Source organism: Sus scrofa, chromosome 13, assembly GCF_054392235.1.
Source record: "Sus scrofa isolate SSC_HxYL_T2T_F1_AM1 chromosome 13, Sscrofa_HxYL_maternal_Yorkshire_Landrace_v2.0, whole genome shotgun sequence".
NCBI classification, from domain to species: domain Eukaryota; kingdom Metazoa; phylum Chordata; class Mammalia; order Artiodactyla; family Suidae; genus Sus; species Sus scrofa.
In genome coordinates this window covers 152200898-152218249 of record NC_139395.1, presented here as the reverse complement: position 1 = coordinate 152218249, position 17352 = coordinate 152200898, and the positions used below count along the sequence as shown (strand labels likewise).

General features: G+C 50.3%; 1 protein-coding gene across 10 annotated transcripts in view; it reads right to left on the bottom strand.

Moving 5' to 3' along the window:
• The window catches only part of SEMA5B (semaphorin 5B), a 132040-nt gene extending 127329 nt beyond the window's left edge, over nucleotides 1–4711 (bottom strand). For 7 of the 10 annotated variants that reach the window (XM_084990989.1, XM_084991003.1, XM_084990993.1 and 4 more), the window contains exon 1: nucleotides 3952–4252. The gene's annotated coding sequence lies outside the window, so the exon portion shown is untranslated. Of the gene's footprint in view, nucleotides 1–3951; nucleotides 4253–4581 lie in introns of those variants that run through there. The other 3 variants (XM_084990998.1, XM_084990990.1, XM_021070256.2) reach the window with 1 other exon arrangement.
• Nucleotides 4712–17352: the final 12641 nt, after the last annotated feature.

The following is a 17352-nucleotide window of genomic DNA, read 5'->3' as shown; positions in this document are numbered from 1 at the left end:
GCACCATAGTTTCTAGAACAGTATACCCGGGCCCGAATATGTGCTCGATAAAAGGTGAACATGTGGGTTTACTGCCACCATTGGCCTTGTACCCAGGTAGCATTAAAGCCAACACTGGAGGACCCTGGGGAACATCTAGCTGCTGGGGGTGTGGATGGTAGAGCACTGGAGCCCAGCCCCGGGTCCTTTAAGGATATATAACAAGATAACATACACTTCTAAACAGGGATCTTGTCCTTTGCTATCTGTGTCCATTCTACCACCTCGACCCTCAATAAAACAGTGAATTGATTGACTGTATGGTATTGACTTGAACTGCTAGCTTCTTGGATTTCTCTGTAGGACAGAAGAGCATAACCAACATTAAGAACAGGAGTGTTAGAGTTCCCGTTGCGGCTCAGCAGTTAATGAATCTGACTAGCATCTATGAAGACGCAGGTTCGATCCCTGGCCTCGCTCAGTGGATTAGGGATCTGGCATTGCTGTGAGCTGTGGTGTAGGTAGCAGACACGGCTTGGATCCTGTGTTGCTGTGGTGTAAGGACAGCGGCTACAGCTCCAATTTGACCCCTAGCCTGGGAACCTCCATATGCTGCAGGTGCAGCCCTAAAAAGCAAAAAACAAACAAACAAAAACCAGGAATGTCATGATTAATGTTCAAAATAACTAGACCCAACAGCATCTTCTTCCCCTGTGAACACATTCCATCCACCAATCTTCAGCCTTGCCAGGCTAATCCTCCATAAGTGTCTGCTGGTCCTCTGCCCCCTTGTTGGGGCTCCCCTTTCCCTTTTAAGACCCCCACTCAGGGATCAGGGATTTCTGGATATTCCTTAGGATCCCTGAACATCCTATGTGAGCTTCCAGGTTTTTTTCTCACCCAACCTCTGCATAAGGCTTTACTAGATTATCAGGGGAAGCCAAAAGTCATGGTTGGATTTTTTTTCTTTTTTTATAAAGAATAAAATTGGTTTATACACACTGGGTGGCGGTAAGGGAGAGGGGCAGGAGATCTGAGCTCCAGTTCTGGCTCTGAGTTTGGAACCTTGTATCAAAGTGAAGTGATAGATTTGTATAAGATCCCTGACCTCAAGGAACTCGTCCTCTCACAGTAGAATCCTAATTGGCCCTGAGACTGAGGGTGAGCTGGGGGCCCAACAAGTCACAAGCAGGACCAGGCTGTGAGATGTTCCAATCAGTTCCCAAAGCACAGGGTGACACGATAACATACACAGAGATGAGATCACTTAGAACTGTGACTATTAGATCTGTAGATACAGGAGATTGGACAGCTTAGCTTTTGCTTGGATCGTTATATATGGCTAGTTTGACTTTGAGCATCTGCTGGTCCCCAGGCCCAGTCACTCTAATTGGCTGATCAACATATTGTTACCTGCCTGTCCTCCGTGGGCATTTGAGTTTGTGACTCCCCCAAAATGACTATCTCGAAGCCCTCTTCCAGCTTTGAGCCTCAAAAAGAAGTAACTCCCAGAGGGACAGAAGGGCTTTCAAATAAGCCAGGAAGGGTACCCCAAGACAAAAAATCTGTGATTCCTCCAGTTCCAACTGGGAGGTGGCAATCCACAAGGCTAGACCAGGCTAGACCTAGAGGCCAGGCTAGACCTCTTGGCTTCTCTGCTCCTCTGGCCTGGCTCCAGGGGAATTGGAAGGGGGGTGCCACACCCCCTCTTCTGTCCCACTCTCCTTCTACAGAGTCCTGGCCGGGGCAGGGGCGTGTTTCCAAGTCCAGTTCTCAGTCCCACCCGAGTCCTTAAGCTCTCTTCAGCCAGTCCTCTTCTGAACCCTAAGTCACCACTGCCCTGTGCTCCTGTGCCTTTTTCTGTTCATGTTCTTCCTCCCCAAACACACACACACACACACACACATGTGTCTTAGGATCAAGCTGGTGAATTTAGCGGCCTCTCTGGGGGGTGGGCTCAGTCCTGTACCTCTTTATATCTACCAGCACCTAGCATGGTACACACAGTAGGTGCTATAAAACATGTTTGGTATTCACATGGACAATAACTCTGGCTGTGGTCAGCTCTGGGGGAGGAGGACTCTGGCCTGACTTCCTGGAAAGAGAAAAGGGATGGAAGATCCGCCAAAGTCTCCCACTCTGGTGGTGGTAGCTGTGGATTTGAGAAAAAGAGTTGCCCACCCCACACATCCACACCCCTTTCCCAACCTGCACAACAGGACACCACCCTTCTTCTTCAGGCATCTCCCTAGAGTCCTCCCGCCCTCTCTCTGTTTGATATTTTATTCCCCTTCCTCCTAGTTAGGAATATAGATTTGGGGCCGGGTACTAGCTGTGTTTTCCAAGCTGCTTTTTAATCTGCCTCCCTTTTCCTACTTGTGAGGTCTAGTCTCCAGGCTCAAGTTCCCCTCTTTCTCTTCCTCAAGGTCATCTATCTTGGTTCAGAAAAGGTGAGAGGCCACTTCTGAATGTCAAGAAGGACTGGGGGGATAAATGAGGAAAAGGAATGGAAGCGAACAGACTAAAAGATAAGGGAAAGTGGGGTGGGGAAGACAGAGGCCAGAAGCGCCTGAAGAAAGACGCCGCTGCCAAAAGAGGCGAAGGAGTTGGGATGGGAGGGGAAGTGGGTGCCTGAGAAATGTGCAAGGAGACTGAATTCGCCAGAGGTAGGACCGTGATGGGGTCTAGCCATAGGCAAGCTTCCAACCTCCCAATCACAGTTCCGTGGCCTCAGTCACTGGGCCGGGAAAGAGCGCATCCCGAGGGTGGGCAGCCCTTCCCCGCTCCAGCTGCTCTCACCCCCACCGTGGAAAGGCTGGAGAGGATCGCAGTGGCGGGGGCAGAGTCGGGCAGTTAGCTCCCCCCCCCCCCCATCCAAACTCGCGGCTCACTGCAGAGCGGCGCGGCAGAGCGGGCGGAATAACCCGAGGACTGGAACCGGGGGAAGGGAGGAGGCAAGAAGGGCGCTTCAGGTGGCTCCTGGTTGTTTAAAGTTTGCGGCTGGCGAAGGAGCCGGCTCCGTCCTCTCTCAGCCGCCCGCCCGAGACTCTGCTCGGCCCTGTGTCCTCAGCCTCGCCTTCATCCTCGGCTCGTCCCTACGCCCACTTCCCTCTCGGCTCCCGCCCGGCTCGGGTCCCCATTCCCTCTCCTGTCTCCATCTCTCCCTGTGCCCGAGCGCCCCCAGCTCCCTCCCTCCTCCCTGGATCTCCCGCACGACGTGAGCGGAAAGTGAATGGGCAGCCCCAACCACAAAGACAAATTACCATGAGAAAAATAAATCAGAAAATCGCCGTTTGCGCCCCGCGCTCCAGCCGCCGCACCCCTCTCCGCCCGCCGAGGCGGGAGCGCGGGGCTCCAGGACCGCTGCGTCTGGGGCCTGGGAGACAAGAGGGCAGAGTTTGGGCTCTGCAGGGCTCTGCCAGGGCAAGGGGGCTGGAAAGAATCCGGCGGGGGGCTCTGCAGGCGGCAGCGGAGCGGGGACGTCCCCCGAGCGAGAGCTTTCACACTCCGAGCGGGCCACGCGTTCCCACGCGCCTCGCCGCCCTCACTCTCGCTCCACAGGGTTTACTCGCCCGCCCGCTCTCTCGGAGCCTCCATCTCGGCGCCAGTCTTGGCGCCTCAGCCGCGCTCTCTCCCAGCCTTTCATTCGTCTGTCCCCTCCCTCCAGGCCCAGACCCAGGTCCCCATCGCGGCTTGCAACCCAGACGCGCCGACTTCGGCGCGGCCGGGACCCAGTGCAGCCTCGACCCGGAGCCGGCGGGAAAGAGGCAGCACAGCGGACGCCCAAGCCGAGGCGGCAGCTGGCGGCGCGGAAGCCTAAGGACCCCCACCCCTCTGCCCGCAGCCTCAGCCACCTGGTTCCAACTTGCCAGCGCCCCGGGCTCCCTACCCCTCTACCCAGACGAGTTGCTGAAGTTTGCAACTTGAAGCCCCTGTCCGCGCAAGCGAAGCGTCGGGAATCCCGGGACTCACCTCCGGGCTGTGGACGCAGGTGCCCAGCTCCAAGCCGCTCCCGACTCCCAGCGGCAGGGAGCGGCGGAGGCGAACCGGGAGAGCTGGCGGCCCGTCTGGGAATAGGGCGGCCGCGCAGGAACGGCCCCCAGCCCTCACTCTGTGCTCCAGCGCAGCTGAGACCCGGGCCCGCGCCCGCCACGCTCGGGTTCCTCCAGCAGCCTTTGGACGCGCCGCCCACCCTCCCGGCTCCGCGGAGCTGGGCTCAGGCAGCAGCCCTCGCGCTCCAGCTAGCTCCCGACCCGGCGCGCGGGTGAGAGCCGGGAGGAGGAGACCAAGAGAGCCGAAGGAGGGAGGGAGAGGCGGTGGGGGAGGAGTTGGGAGCGAGGGGAGAGAGGGAGGGGAGCGAGAGCGAAAAGGAGGAGGGGGCTGGAGAGGACCTGCCACGGCGGGCGCGCCACCCGCCAGCCCCGTGGCGCGCGGAGGAGCGCGAGGGGGCGCCCTGAACCTCCGCGTCCCCAGGCTCGGCCTGCCAAGTGTGTTTACCCCGAGGGTGGACAGAAGTCCCGCTCCTCAATCCGCGTTCGAGCGGCGAGCGGCTAGACCCAGGTCCCCCGAGCAGTGGCTACCTTTTGTCACATCCTGCCTTACCGTCCTTGGGAAGCCCCGTCTCTGAACTCAGCTTTCTCCCGGTGCGTCAGCACATCGGAACCCTGCCCACTCCAACCCTAGGAGCCTGAGGAAATTCATCCTTCCCCTTGGCTCCCCTATTCCCAAACCCTATCAGCTGGGGACTATCTTCCTGCCTGTGGATTTGAGGAGGGGCAAGAACGGTGTGCAAAACAGGGAAAATCTGGTATAAATTACAGCTGAGGCTGCTGGACTGGATGGAAAGCCAGAATTGGCTGGCTAGGGTTAATTTTACAAGCTGCATGACCTTGAGCGAACCTCTGCAAGCCTCAGTTTCTTCAGCTGTAGGTTTGGTGTTACCTTCCCTACTGAGCGACTTTAGGAGCTACAGTGAGTAAAATAACATCAGAAACGTTAGAAGGGCATCCAAGAGATTAGCGATCCTGGGAGGCGGTTCAGGGCTCTCGGCCGGCCGAGCAGGGAAGATTTAGCGCAATCAAACCGAACAAGAATGAATTGTTTACAAGTTTAAGTGTCTAGTGTTTCTGATGGCTACAAAACCGGAGGGAAAGACGGGGGCCAGCTTCAAATCCTATCTGCCCGGCAGCAAGAGGGATGGGAAGAGAGCCCTCTGCTGAACAAAGAAAGGTATTTAAAAATTTTTAAAAGGTGACCTAAGAAAAGAAAACGAAAAAATGAAGGATAAAGACAAAGCACCTGAAAAATTAAACCAGGAGAAGTGTGATTATAAAAGATAGCCAAAGAGAACTGTGAAATAAAAATAGATAACATTAAACAACTATCTGGAATATGCCAGAAATTAAAGAATTAGAGTGAAGCATTACATAACAAAATGCTGGCTAGAGGAAATCCTAGATAAAGCAGAGGAATGGAGATGGTAAGAGCCCCAGAGAAGCACCCCTCGTATGTGTGTGCGCGCGCGCACGCACACACACACACACACACACACACACACACACCCCCCTCTGAAACGGGATGAGAAGCAGGTTAGCCAAGATGATGGAAAGGAAGAAAAAAAAAAAAGAAGAAGAATCCAAGAAAGGATTTTATGAGATGCTTTAAAAGGGAAACAGTGCATAATCTCAGAAATAAAGACCCCCTAGGGAGGGAGTTCTCCTGGCTCAGCGAGTTAAGGATCTGACATTGTCTCCGTGAGGATGTGGGTTGGATCCCTGGCCTCACTCAGTAGGTTAAGGGTTCTGTGTTGCTGCAAGAGTATAGGTCACAGATATGGCTGGAATCTGGCATTGCTGTGGCTTGGCCTCAGCTGCAGCTCCAATTCGACCTTAGCCGAGGAACATGCATACACTACAGGTGTGGCTGTTTAAAATTAAAAAAAAAAAAAAAGATTTTCTGGGGCAACAGGAATGCTGAAACTCGTGCAGCATGGAGAGGAGCTTGCAAAGGTAAGACACCTGGACAAGAGGAGAGAGACACAGATTAGGAAAATGGTAGGAAAAGGGACATGTCCCCACACACCAGTCTAGGAGCCCATCCATTTCATTAGAAGTGAAAATCAAGTAGGAAGAGGTAATGCAGGGCATCAAGTCCAAACCTATCATTTTTACAGACGACGAGATCCAGAGGGAAAACAATCGTCCCGGAGTCACAGATTGGGGTGTGGGGAGGTCCCCTGGTCCCCAGTCTGGAATCTTTCCACTGCTGTGAGTCCTGCCCCCAACCCCCACACACACCCATTCCCATTCCCTGCAGAACTGGGGGACTGTTTTTGTTATTGCAAAATAAATGTGTGAAATGTAGAAACTTTTTAATTAATAAAAATGTGAAAATATTCCATTTATATCAGGGAAAAGGGATGAACAGGAGAGCTCCCCATTTATCTGGTTGCAAGAGTTAAAGTGCCTTCTGAGTGGTTCTGCGGACAGCAGCTCCCTCCTGAAAGGCAATAAACATCTCCATCTTTCACCATACTCTTTTATCCTCCCTTTCCCACCATGTTTCATTGTTTTGTTTTTTTTTTCCTTCCTATCCCACGAACACTCTATGCCTTTTCCTGGCTCTCCCTCTCCACACTACGAATGAGTGTGGGAGAGGGCTCTGTGTGGGAAGAGAAGAGGGGAGACCACGTCTGGAGACACGGGCCAGGAGCCCTTCCTATTCACGGGAAGCAGGAGCCAAGAAGGGGAGACACCCAAGGAGACACAGAGGAACAGCGATGCTTGGGCTACTGGGCTAATTAAACCTAATTGCATCCTATTGTATTGTATTGATTAACAGTGATTACTCAAGAGCTCTCAATACAAGAGAGCTTCAGAAGGCCATATCTCAGAAAGGGACAGTTGTTTTACTAGCCTGGCTTACCACCTGCTTCAGGCAGCCCCAGAGTTTGGCAAACCCAGCCTGGTTAGAATCTCTGAATCATTCACTAGGAACAAAACCTGGAGTGTTGGCCCCATCACCACTGTGTCACCTTCCTTACACCTTTGCAATAACCTGTACAGCAATTACTTCTATTAGGAGCAATTCTCCACCTGCCAGAACAGCATTAATTAAGAAGAATGTAAATACAGTGATTCATGCAGAATTATCCAAAACAAACATGCTAAAGAGCAGTGAACAGAGGGCGTGGGAAGGAGTTCTTAGAATTCATTCTTGACCTAGAAATTCCAAACTTCCCTTCAACTAAGGTACCAAGCGGTTAAGCTGTAAGTCCAAGTTCTCATGGGTGACAAAGCTGGGAGCCCACCTGAGGGCATTTTCTGGGAGTCTAGCTCCCTCCAAAAAACAAGAGGGTAGCCTCTCCCAGGAGTGTGTAGCTGTGTGTGTGTGCACATGCCTGTGCTAGGCATAAACACAAATCCAGCCTTGCAGCAAAAGACAAACCAGCCACAGCCACTCATATATCAATAGGAGAGAGAGAAGTGAAAAAAAGAAGGCAGCAATCACTTATAATGTCCAAATCGTTTTCTGGTCCCAGAACCACCTGCTCATTGTGCCTGGGGACGGAAAAGAAAAAGGAAAATCCCCACTCCAGAAGTCGTTGTCCATTTGTGAACCACAAGCACACTTAGGTCAGAGGAACTGAAGTGTCACTAATGACAGCTTTGCCATTGTCTTGAGCTAATGTGAGAGAAGAGACCTTCCTTCCTTCCTTCCTCTCTCCCTCCCCGAACATTTAAGTGCCACTCACTATGCTGGGTGGAGAGGTCATAGGAAGAGGAGCAAGCCAGAGCCTTGCAGGAAGATGGGAAGGGCAGCCATAGTCACAGCAAAGGCAGGGCCAGAGCGCTGCGCACCCCTGGAGGGCCAACGACCAGCTCTACCCGGCAGGGCAAGGAGGTCTTCACAGCAAAAGGCCCTTTGCGCTGGGAATGAAGACCAGGCAGGAATTTGCCAGACAGAGCAGCAGGAGGAGGCAGAATATTCCAGGCAGAGGAAATAGCATGTATGAAAGCACAAGGCGATATAATTAGATTTCTGTTTTGGAAGAATTGCTTGGCCCTGGTGAACAGATTCAGAGAGAGCTGAAGCAGTAGATGGGAGCAGGTGCCTTGCTGGCTGAAAGAGCACCATACCCGCAGTTAGGGCTTCTGGGTTCTGAGACCAGCTCGGCCCCTGGCCACTCATGAGCTGGGTGTCCTTGCACCAGCCTCTTAACCTCTCTGACCTCAGTTCCTTGTGGCTAAACTGGAAGGGATCGATCGACTGATTTCTAAGGTCCTCCGAGCACCCATATTTTATGATGAACTCTTCCTGCAGATATTTCTTTAAATTATGTCCTTTACCATATTGATGCACTGAGTCTTTTCCCACATATTTATCACCTCTCAGTTCACAAAGGTCTTTTCCATGGCTACTGCAGATGATCTTGTCCAGCCCCGTGGCTGTAAACACCATCTCTCTACTGATAGCATCCAAGTTTCCATCTGCAGCTCTGACCCTTCTCCGAAACCCAGATACAGAAATCCAACTGCCTGCCGCCCTCCTCCATGTGAGCATCTAATAGGCATCTCTGACCTCACATGCCCAACACTTAACTTCTGCTTTCCTTGCCCCAAACCAGCTCCTCCCTCAGTCTCCCCCATTTTAGTAAATTAAAACTCTAATCTTTGCATTCATCAAGGTCAAAATCTTGAGATCATCCCACACTCCACCTGGATACCATCAATAAGTCCCATTGAAATAGTTTCAGAATCTGACGACTTCTCACCCCCTCCTCCGCCAGCACCCCAGTTCAAACCCCTCTCTTCTCTTGTCTGCTCTGCCTGCTTCCACATTTGTGCCTAAGTCTGTTCTCCACACAGCGGACTTCCTCTTTCAGATCCGGTCCCTCCTCTGCTCAGAAACCTTCAACGGCTCTCTCCAGTTCCCTAAAGGAAAAGCCTCACCCTCGCCTAGCCCTCAGGCCCCCTCTGACATCATCTCCTACTGCTCTCCCCTCCTTCAAGCAAGTGCGTACATGCTTACACACGCACACACACATGCACGCACACAGACATGTACACCTATGCCATTTTCACGTCTCCTAAGTCAGGGGGGTGGTAAGAGAAGGCAGGCTGACTCTGTAGCTTACCCTTGGGCTGGCATCCAGGGGGAATCACATCTCATTTCCCGAACACTCCTGAGTACCTCTTCCCCTTCCTCTTTCCAGCCAAGGCTGTCAGATCAGATCGGGGTGAGGATGGATCAGGAAGAAGCGTGGTATGGGGCGGGTGTGAAGCTGAGGCCCAGCTGGTTGAGGGGATGACACCGGGCTTCCTGGTAGATGAGCTAGACAAAGGGCCAAGTGCTCAACTCCAGGTGAGGGGGGCAGGGGTCACTCTCAGGACATTTGGACCCAAGGAAGGACACAGGGTGTGGCCACCCTTCTTGAAGACATTTGAAACAGGAGATCTGTGTCTGTGGTTCCCTCCGAGGACCATGGTGAGGCCATAAAAGTCCCTGATGGATCAGAAAGGATGGCTGTTGGCCAAGAAAACCTGTACCAGTGTCCCCAGATGGGGATCCGAATCTTGTTAGGATGAGAATCCCAGGTTGTGATCAAGAAGAGGCCCAAGGAGGTCCCGTTGTGGCTCAGTGGTTAACAAACCCAACTAGTCTCCAAGAGGATGCAGGTTCGATCCCTGGCCTCGCTCGGTGGGTAAAGGATCCAGCGTTGCCGTGAGCTGTGGGTAGGTCACAGACATGGCTTGGATCCCACGTTGCTGTGGCTGTGGCTGGCAGCTGAATCTCTGATTAGACCCCTAGCCTGGAAACCTCCATATGCCATAGGTACAGCCCTAAAAAGAAAAAAGAAAGAAAAAAAGAAGAGGCCCAAGCCTGGCAGTTAGGGTGCCTGGGCAGGGCCAGACCTCTGGACAGGAAGTAGGGAGGCATCTGAAGGAGAACCTGATGCCTGAGTTGGGAAAGGAAACTGCTCACACGTGGTGGAGAGGTCAAGAAAGACTCCTGGTCTCTGACCAAAAAGTCTCTCCTCTGGTGTTGCCTGGCCTCTGAAATCGTCCTGGTGGGGGAAAAAATAGGCTGTCATAATGCCTATCCAGACAACCCATCAATTTTTCTGTCTTTTTGCCTTTTCTAGGGCTGCTCCCACCGCATATGGAGGTTTCCAAGCTAGGGGTCCAACTGGAGCTGTAGCAACCGGCCTACACCACAGCCACTGCCACACAGGATCCGAGCCTCATCTGCAACCTACACCACAGCTCACGACAACAGCAGATCATTAACCCACTGAGCAAAGGCAGGGATGGAACCTGCAACCTCATGGTTCCTAGTCGGATTCGTTAACCACTGCGCCACAACAGGAACTCCGACAACCCATCAATTAACAGCCTCTAGCAGGAATGGGGGTAAAGAGTAATTCCTCCCAAATTACCTGCTGAGCACACACCACTGTTCTGGGTCCGTACAACCCAAGCGGAAACCTAGGCTGTGAAGAGCAGTCATTCAATACATTATTATGGGTTAAGCATAGAGAGGGATACAGTAGGGAATGCTGCTAGGCTGTAAACAGGGCCAGGTTAGTGAGGCCTGGAAGACCATGATTTAATCCTATAGGCCAGGCAAAGAGAATCATCTGAGGTTTGGAGCAGGAGGCTGACATGGTGAGATGGGAGGTTGTGGGTGAACTTGAGAGAGGGAGGCTGGTAAGAGAGCACCGCAACAGCCCCTCAACTTCCCGAGACCTTGATTGGGGCAGACACAACAAAAATAATGAAAACCCTTAGGTAGAAACCTAAGGGATTGGAATACAGAGCAGGGAACTGAGATGAAAGGGAGTAAAAAAATATATATATATACATATATATATATATATATATATATATATATATATATATATACATATATATATATATATATATATATATATATATATATGAGCAGGAATATGGGTGCCCAGAAAAGTTGGGGGTGTGAGCCAAGTGAATAATAAGGGAAGACCCGATGAAGAGAAGTTTGCCCCTGTCAATACAGCTTAGCGCTGGCTCTGCCCCAAGCCTGGGACATGAAGGGGGTTGGGATGTGTCCTTAACACATCCTGGGGATGCTGCAGGCAGCTCGGATCTTCGCCCATGTGAGCCAGGAAGCAGTGATTCTCAGGAAGAGGCGGCAGGCTCCTTCATTTCAATTAAATACGATTTTTCCCACCCCTGTTATTTGCTCAGTACTGCACTGAGGCTGGAGAGGACCCAGATAGAGAATGAACGATGCTTAAGGGATGATCAGCATATTAGGAATGTGAGGTGCATGCAAGAAGTAAATACCAGCTAAATGCCAGATTGGCTGCTCCAGGCAATAAACACCAGACAAATGCTGGAGAGCAAGAGAGCCCACTGGAGCCGCGTCCAGGAAGGCTTCTTGCAGGAGGTGGGAACTGCCCTGGACCACACAGAAAATGTAGGTGTGGACAGGCAAAAGGGAGGGAAGAGACACACACTGGGGTACTCTGTGGAAGTAAACAAAGTCAATATAAGGCAGAAACGACCATAATCTACTGACTTTTTTTTAAAGCTTTTGACAAAGTTCTCTAAGAAACACTCTTTTGTTTGTTCGTTTGTTTGTTTTCCTTGCCTGCAGGTTGCAGAAGTTCCTGGGTCAAGGATAGAACCCGAGTCACAGCTATAACCAGAGCCATACAGATCCTGAACCTGCTGAGCCAAGAAGGAACTCCAAGAAACAGTTTTTAAAAAGGTCAGGTTTGGGGAGTTCCCACTGTGGCTCAGCAGTAAGGAGCCCCACTAGTATCCCTGAGGAGGCAGATTCAATCCCTGGGCCCTGCTCACTGAATTAACGATCTGGCTTTGCTGCGACTGGGTCGCAGGCCAGCAGCTGCAGCTCCAGTTCAATCCCTAGCCTGGGAATTTCCATACCTGTGGGTGCGGCCCTAAAAAGAAAAAAAAAAATTTTGTCTCCACAGAGCTAAAGGAGGGAATGATGTCTCTTTTAGTAAGATCAGCAAATGGTTTAGATCCGGAAATACAAAAGGTAGAAGCAAGTTTCACACAATTAAAATCCCTGTGCAGGAGTTCCCATTGTGGTGCAGAGGAAACGAAGTCAACTAGTAACCATGAGTTTTCGGGTTTGACCCCTGGCCTTGCTCAGTGGGTTAAAGATCCCCTGTTTCCATGAGCTGTGGTGTAGGTCGAAGATGCAGCTCTGATCCTGCATTGCTGTGGCTGTGGCTGTGACATAGGCTGGCAGCTGTAGCTCCGATTAGACCCCTAGCCTGGCAATGTCCATGTGACGTGGTGCACCCCTAAAAGGCAGAAAAAAATCTGTGCAAAGAGTGGATAAACAAAACATAGTATAAACATGTGGTGGAATATTATTCAGCCTTAAAAAGGAAGAATATTCTGGAGTTCCCGTCTTGGTTCAGTGGTTAATGAATCCGACTAGGAACCATGAGGTTTTGGGTTCAATCCCTGGCCTTGCTCAGTGGGTTGAGGATCCGGCGTTGCTGTGAGCTATGGTGTAGGTCGAAGACATGGCTCGGATCCTGTGTTGTTGTGGCTGTGGTGTAGGCCAGTGGCCACAGGTCCGATTTGACCCCTAGCTGTGGGAGCGGCTCAAGAAATGGCAAACACACACACACACACACACACACACACACACACACACACAAAAGAAAAAAAAAAGGGGGGGGGAAGAAAATTCTGACACGTGGTACAACGTGAATGGACCTTGAGGACATTATGTTAAGTGAAATAAACCAGAAACGAAAGGACAAACATTGTATGATTCCACTTATGTGAGGTGTCTAGAAGAGTTTCATTCCTAGAGACGGAGAGTAGAATGGTGGTTGCCAGGGTCCAGGGTGATGAGGAAATGGGGAGTTAGTATGTAATGGGTATAGGATTTCAGTGTGGGATGATGAAAAATTTCTGGAGGTGGGCGGTGGTGATGGTTGCACAACAGTGTGAATGAACTTAATGCCAGTGAACTGTACACTTAAAAATCATGAAGATGGAAAATGTATGTTATATGTATTTCACTACAAAAAAACCCCACAATATATGTAGAAGGATCCAGTTTATATATCAAAAAGCAAATATTAAAAAAAAAATAGTTAATAGGAGTTCCCGTCATGGCTCAGTGGTTAACACACCTGACTAGTATCCATGAGGACTTGGATTCGATCCCTGGCCTCACTCAGTGGGTTCAGGATCCAGTTGTTGTCAGGAGCTGTGGTGTAGGTCATAGATGTAGCTCAGATTCCGAGTGGCTGTGGCTGTGGTGTAGGCCAGCAGCTATAGCCCCGATTAGACCCCTAGCCTGGGAACCTCCATATGCCGTGGGTGAGGCCCTAAAAAGACAAAAAAAAAATAGTTAATATGCTAAATGTTATGTATACTTTAATTCAACCACTGCCACAAAAGGATCTATTCCAAGACTAATCAGATTTAACATCTTTAGAAATGTTCTGGAGGGGAAAGTCTCTTGACAAACCTCTGTGTTGCTGATGACTTAATGTATCCTGTTATTACAGCTGAAATAAATTGACAGCCTTTGACAGTAGGAGGCACCAGAGCAGTGGTCCTCGGTCCTCCATCTATAGCGTTGCCTGGGGGAAGTTTCAAATGTATCAGTTTCTGGATCCCCAACCAACCCCAGACCATCCCCAGTCAGATTTAGCTGCCCTGGGCTGGGGCCTGGGGAATTGGTGTCTTTTCCAAAGCTTCCAGATGATTCTAATCTACAGCCAGGGTGAAAGGCAGAGAATAGTCAGGCTGAAAATCTCAGCCTCCTGGAGCTTGAGTCCAGGGTCTGCCATCTGCCAGAAGTGTAATGATTAAGTGACTTAATCTCTCTGTTTCTTAAAAATTCTCATCTTCAAAACTGGGTAATAGTAGTCCCAACCTCAGAGGGTTGCAGAGAGGATTAAGAAACATACTGCACACTTAGCACAGTGCCTGGGGCATTTTAAGAGCTCACTAGATGTTAATTATCATTGTTATCGACTGAGTTTGTATAAATTGGCAGAAAAGGAACAGATGGGTTTAACATGGCATGTGCAGATATGTTCAAAAATAAACAAATCCAAACTTTGTGACTCACGTCTCTGTCAAAACCAGAAAAGGGCCTGTGTCTTCGGAGGCATTTTCCCTTCCAGGACCTGACTTTGTACTGATTCACTCCAAAGGCCAAGAAAATACACATCAGGTGGAGGGGGGATGGGGGAGACTGGAAAAAAAACCTGAGCCCACACCATTGCATTTCTCTAAATATCATGTCTCCTCCCTTCACTGATCTGGGGAGAGTTCTGGTCACTGAACCTCTGAAGGGATGTTCTGACCGACACTGAAGGAATAGAGACAGAAAAATCAAGGGCTGCGAGGGGAAGACAGGCCATAAAGGTTAGGATTCTCCAGACTGGAAAAGGATGCGATGGAAAGCAGTACACTCATCAATAACCAGGAGAGGGTGAACCAGGACTCATTCAACCCAGACACTTGCCTGAGGGGGAGATGAACGAGGAACACTTAGAACAAATAAAAGAAATGGGTAATAAACTCGTGAAACACGTTACTCCCAGATGTAGTACATGAGGGAAATGGAGATGAATCCACCAAGGGTCTGGACAAACTATGTCAGAAATGTAAATGGACATTACATTTACACTGGCTCAGTGGTTAACCAGCCCAACTAGGCTCCATGAGGACGCAGGTTCGATCCCTGGCCTTGCTACGTGGGTTAATGATCTGGTGGTGTCGTGAGCTGGGGTGTAGGTTGCACACGTGGCTTGGATCTGGCGTGGCTGTGGCTATGGTGTAGGCCGGCAGCTGCAGCTCCAATTCGACCCCTAGCCTGGGAACCTCCATATGCTGTGCATATGGCCCTAACAAAAAAACCCAAAAAAACCAGAAATGACATGGTTGCCCCTGGGGAACTGTCATATGCGCACCTTGAAAGTCAGCCTTGGTGAAGGCGGTGGGCACAGTCTTTCCAACAAGGGACTGGGGAGATGGCGCTTCTGCACATTCCTATTTTCTTAGTGCCCCTAGGGAGGGATTTGGCTAAGGGTCAGGAATGCATGTGAGCGTGCTATGTTCAGGGACAGGGGAAAAAACTGGCTTGGCTGGAGTCAACAGGCCATGCCAGGAAGTGAAGGGGCTTTGTCTGGATATGCATGGCCGGGTTGGATTATCAAGGGTACTCAGAACCATTGCTGAGGGGCTGAAATTCGTCCAAAAATCACAGAATGTTGTAGCTTTTCTAGCTGAAGCCCTTCTTTTTGTCTTTCTTTCTTTCTTTTTTCTTCCTTTTTTTTTTTTTTTTTTTAAGGGCCAAACCAGCAGCGTGTGGAGGTTCCCAGGCTAGGGGTCCAACCGGAGCTGTAGCCACTGGCCTACACCAGAGCCACAGCAACGCGGGATCCAAGCTATGTCTGCGACCTACACATAGCTCACAGCAATGCTGGATCCTTAACCCACTGAGTGAGGCCAGGGATCGAACCTACAACCTTATGGTTCCTAGTCGGATTCCACTGCACCACTGCACCACAAAGGGAACTCCAAAGTCCTTCTTTTAAAGGATGAAAAATTCAAGATAAATTAACTCACCCGAGATCCTGTAATGCATTCACAGCAGGGCAGAGGTGGGAATCCTGAGGTTTTGCACTACGCCACGCAGAGGATAGGGTCTGAAAGGACTTTGGAGAAAGACTATTCCTAAATCAACAACCTCGAGCAAGTGTCTTAACTCCTTGGAGCTGCTGTGGAATGACTTGGCATAAGCCTCTCCAGGCCACATTAGCCTGGGGGTAGAAATAGAGACTTGGCAGAAGTCACAAGCTGTATTTCACGTGCTCCGTGTCCATTAGTTCTGTGGGAATTTAGCTTTCCCCAGAGTCCTCCCAGTTGGACCTTGCACCCCAGCACGGATCTCAGCCAAGACCTGGACCCAAGTCCTGCCCTTGTTTATCCCTCCTTCTCGCTTTAGCTCTTTGGGTTAATGTCCTCAGCCTCTCCCAATGTCCCCTTTGAGAGCCCTTCTGGTGTCCAACAATATCTCCAAGGCAAGTGTTCTGAGGTTTGTGTAGAAAACATTGTCTCCCAGGGTGCAGAAACCACGGGCCTCAGTTTTCTTGTTTTTCCTCTCACTGTCTTTTCTTGTTTCTTTTTTTCTTTCCCTCCTTTGGCTGAGGCAGGGGACTTGTGGAAGTTCCCATGCCAGGGAGCGAACCACAGCAGCGACGTGAACCTTTTCTGTGACAATGCCAGATCCTTAACCCGCTGTGCCACAAGAAAACTCCCCTGTTGTTTCTTTCTCTCTCTCTCTTTTTTTTTTTTTTTTGTCTTTTGTCCTTTCTAGGGCTGCACCCACGACGTATAGAGGTTCCCAGGCTAGGGGCCTAATCAGAGCTGTAGCCACCGGCCTATGCCAGAGCCACAGCAACGCCAGATCTGAGCCACGTCTGTGACCTACACCACAGCTCACGGCAACGGCGGATCCTTAAGCCTCTGAGCGAGGCCAGACATCAAACCCAAAACCTCATGGTTCCTGGTCGGATTCGTTTCAGTGGCACCGCCACAGGAACTCCCCTATGGATTCTTGAACAGGGAAGTGAAGTCATTTTTTGTGTTTGTTTACTCTATGTCGAAGCTGTCCTGCCTTAGGACTGCAGTCCGGGTCAGAGAACAGGCTGAGTGGTATACTCGCTGCTGCACTCAGAATTGGCCCTCTCCTCTGAAACTGGTTCATTGCCCTCAGATTTCTCCCAGCAGTGTCCCTTGTGCTAACAGTGTTGGATACATTGCAAATAAATATTTGTTGTTGAACAATGGGCAGATTTCTCTCTTCCAGTGGATTCTTTCTTCAAACTCAGAAAACTTATTTTTTTTCCTCCAGAGTTCCTGTTGTGACTCAGTGGTAACACACCCAACTAGTATCCACGAGGACTCAGGTTCGACCCCTGGCCTTGCTCACTGGGTTAAGGATCTGGCACTGCCATGAAGTTATGGTGCAGGTTATAGCTGCTGCTCAGATCCTGCATTGCTGTGGCTGTGGTTTGACCAGCAGCTTCAGCTCCAATTGACCCTTAGTCTGGAAATTTCCACATGCCAAGGGTGCAGTCCTAAAAAAACAAAAGCAAAAATACAAACCAAAAAAAAGGAAGCAAGGAAAGAAAAGAAAATTATTTTTTCCCCAGGAGGCTCAAACCAGTCCTTGCATCCTTGTCCTTATTATTCTCCCTATAGCTTCCAGATGGGCTTGTCTGAACCATAGGGTAAACATGGCTTAGGCTCCAACTAGGATCCTGTAAATCTAGGATGCAGGCAGTGAAATAATGTAAATAAACGGGTCCAGCAT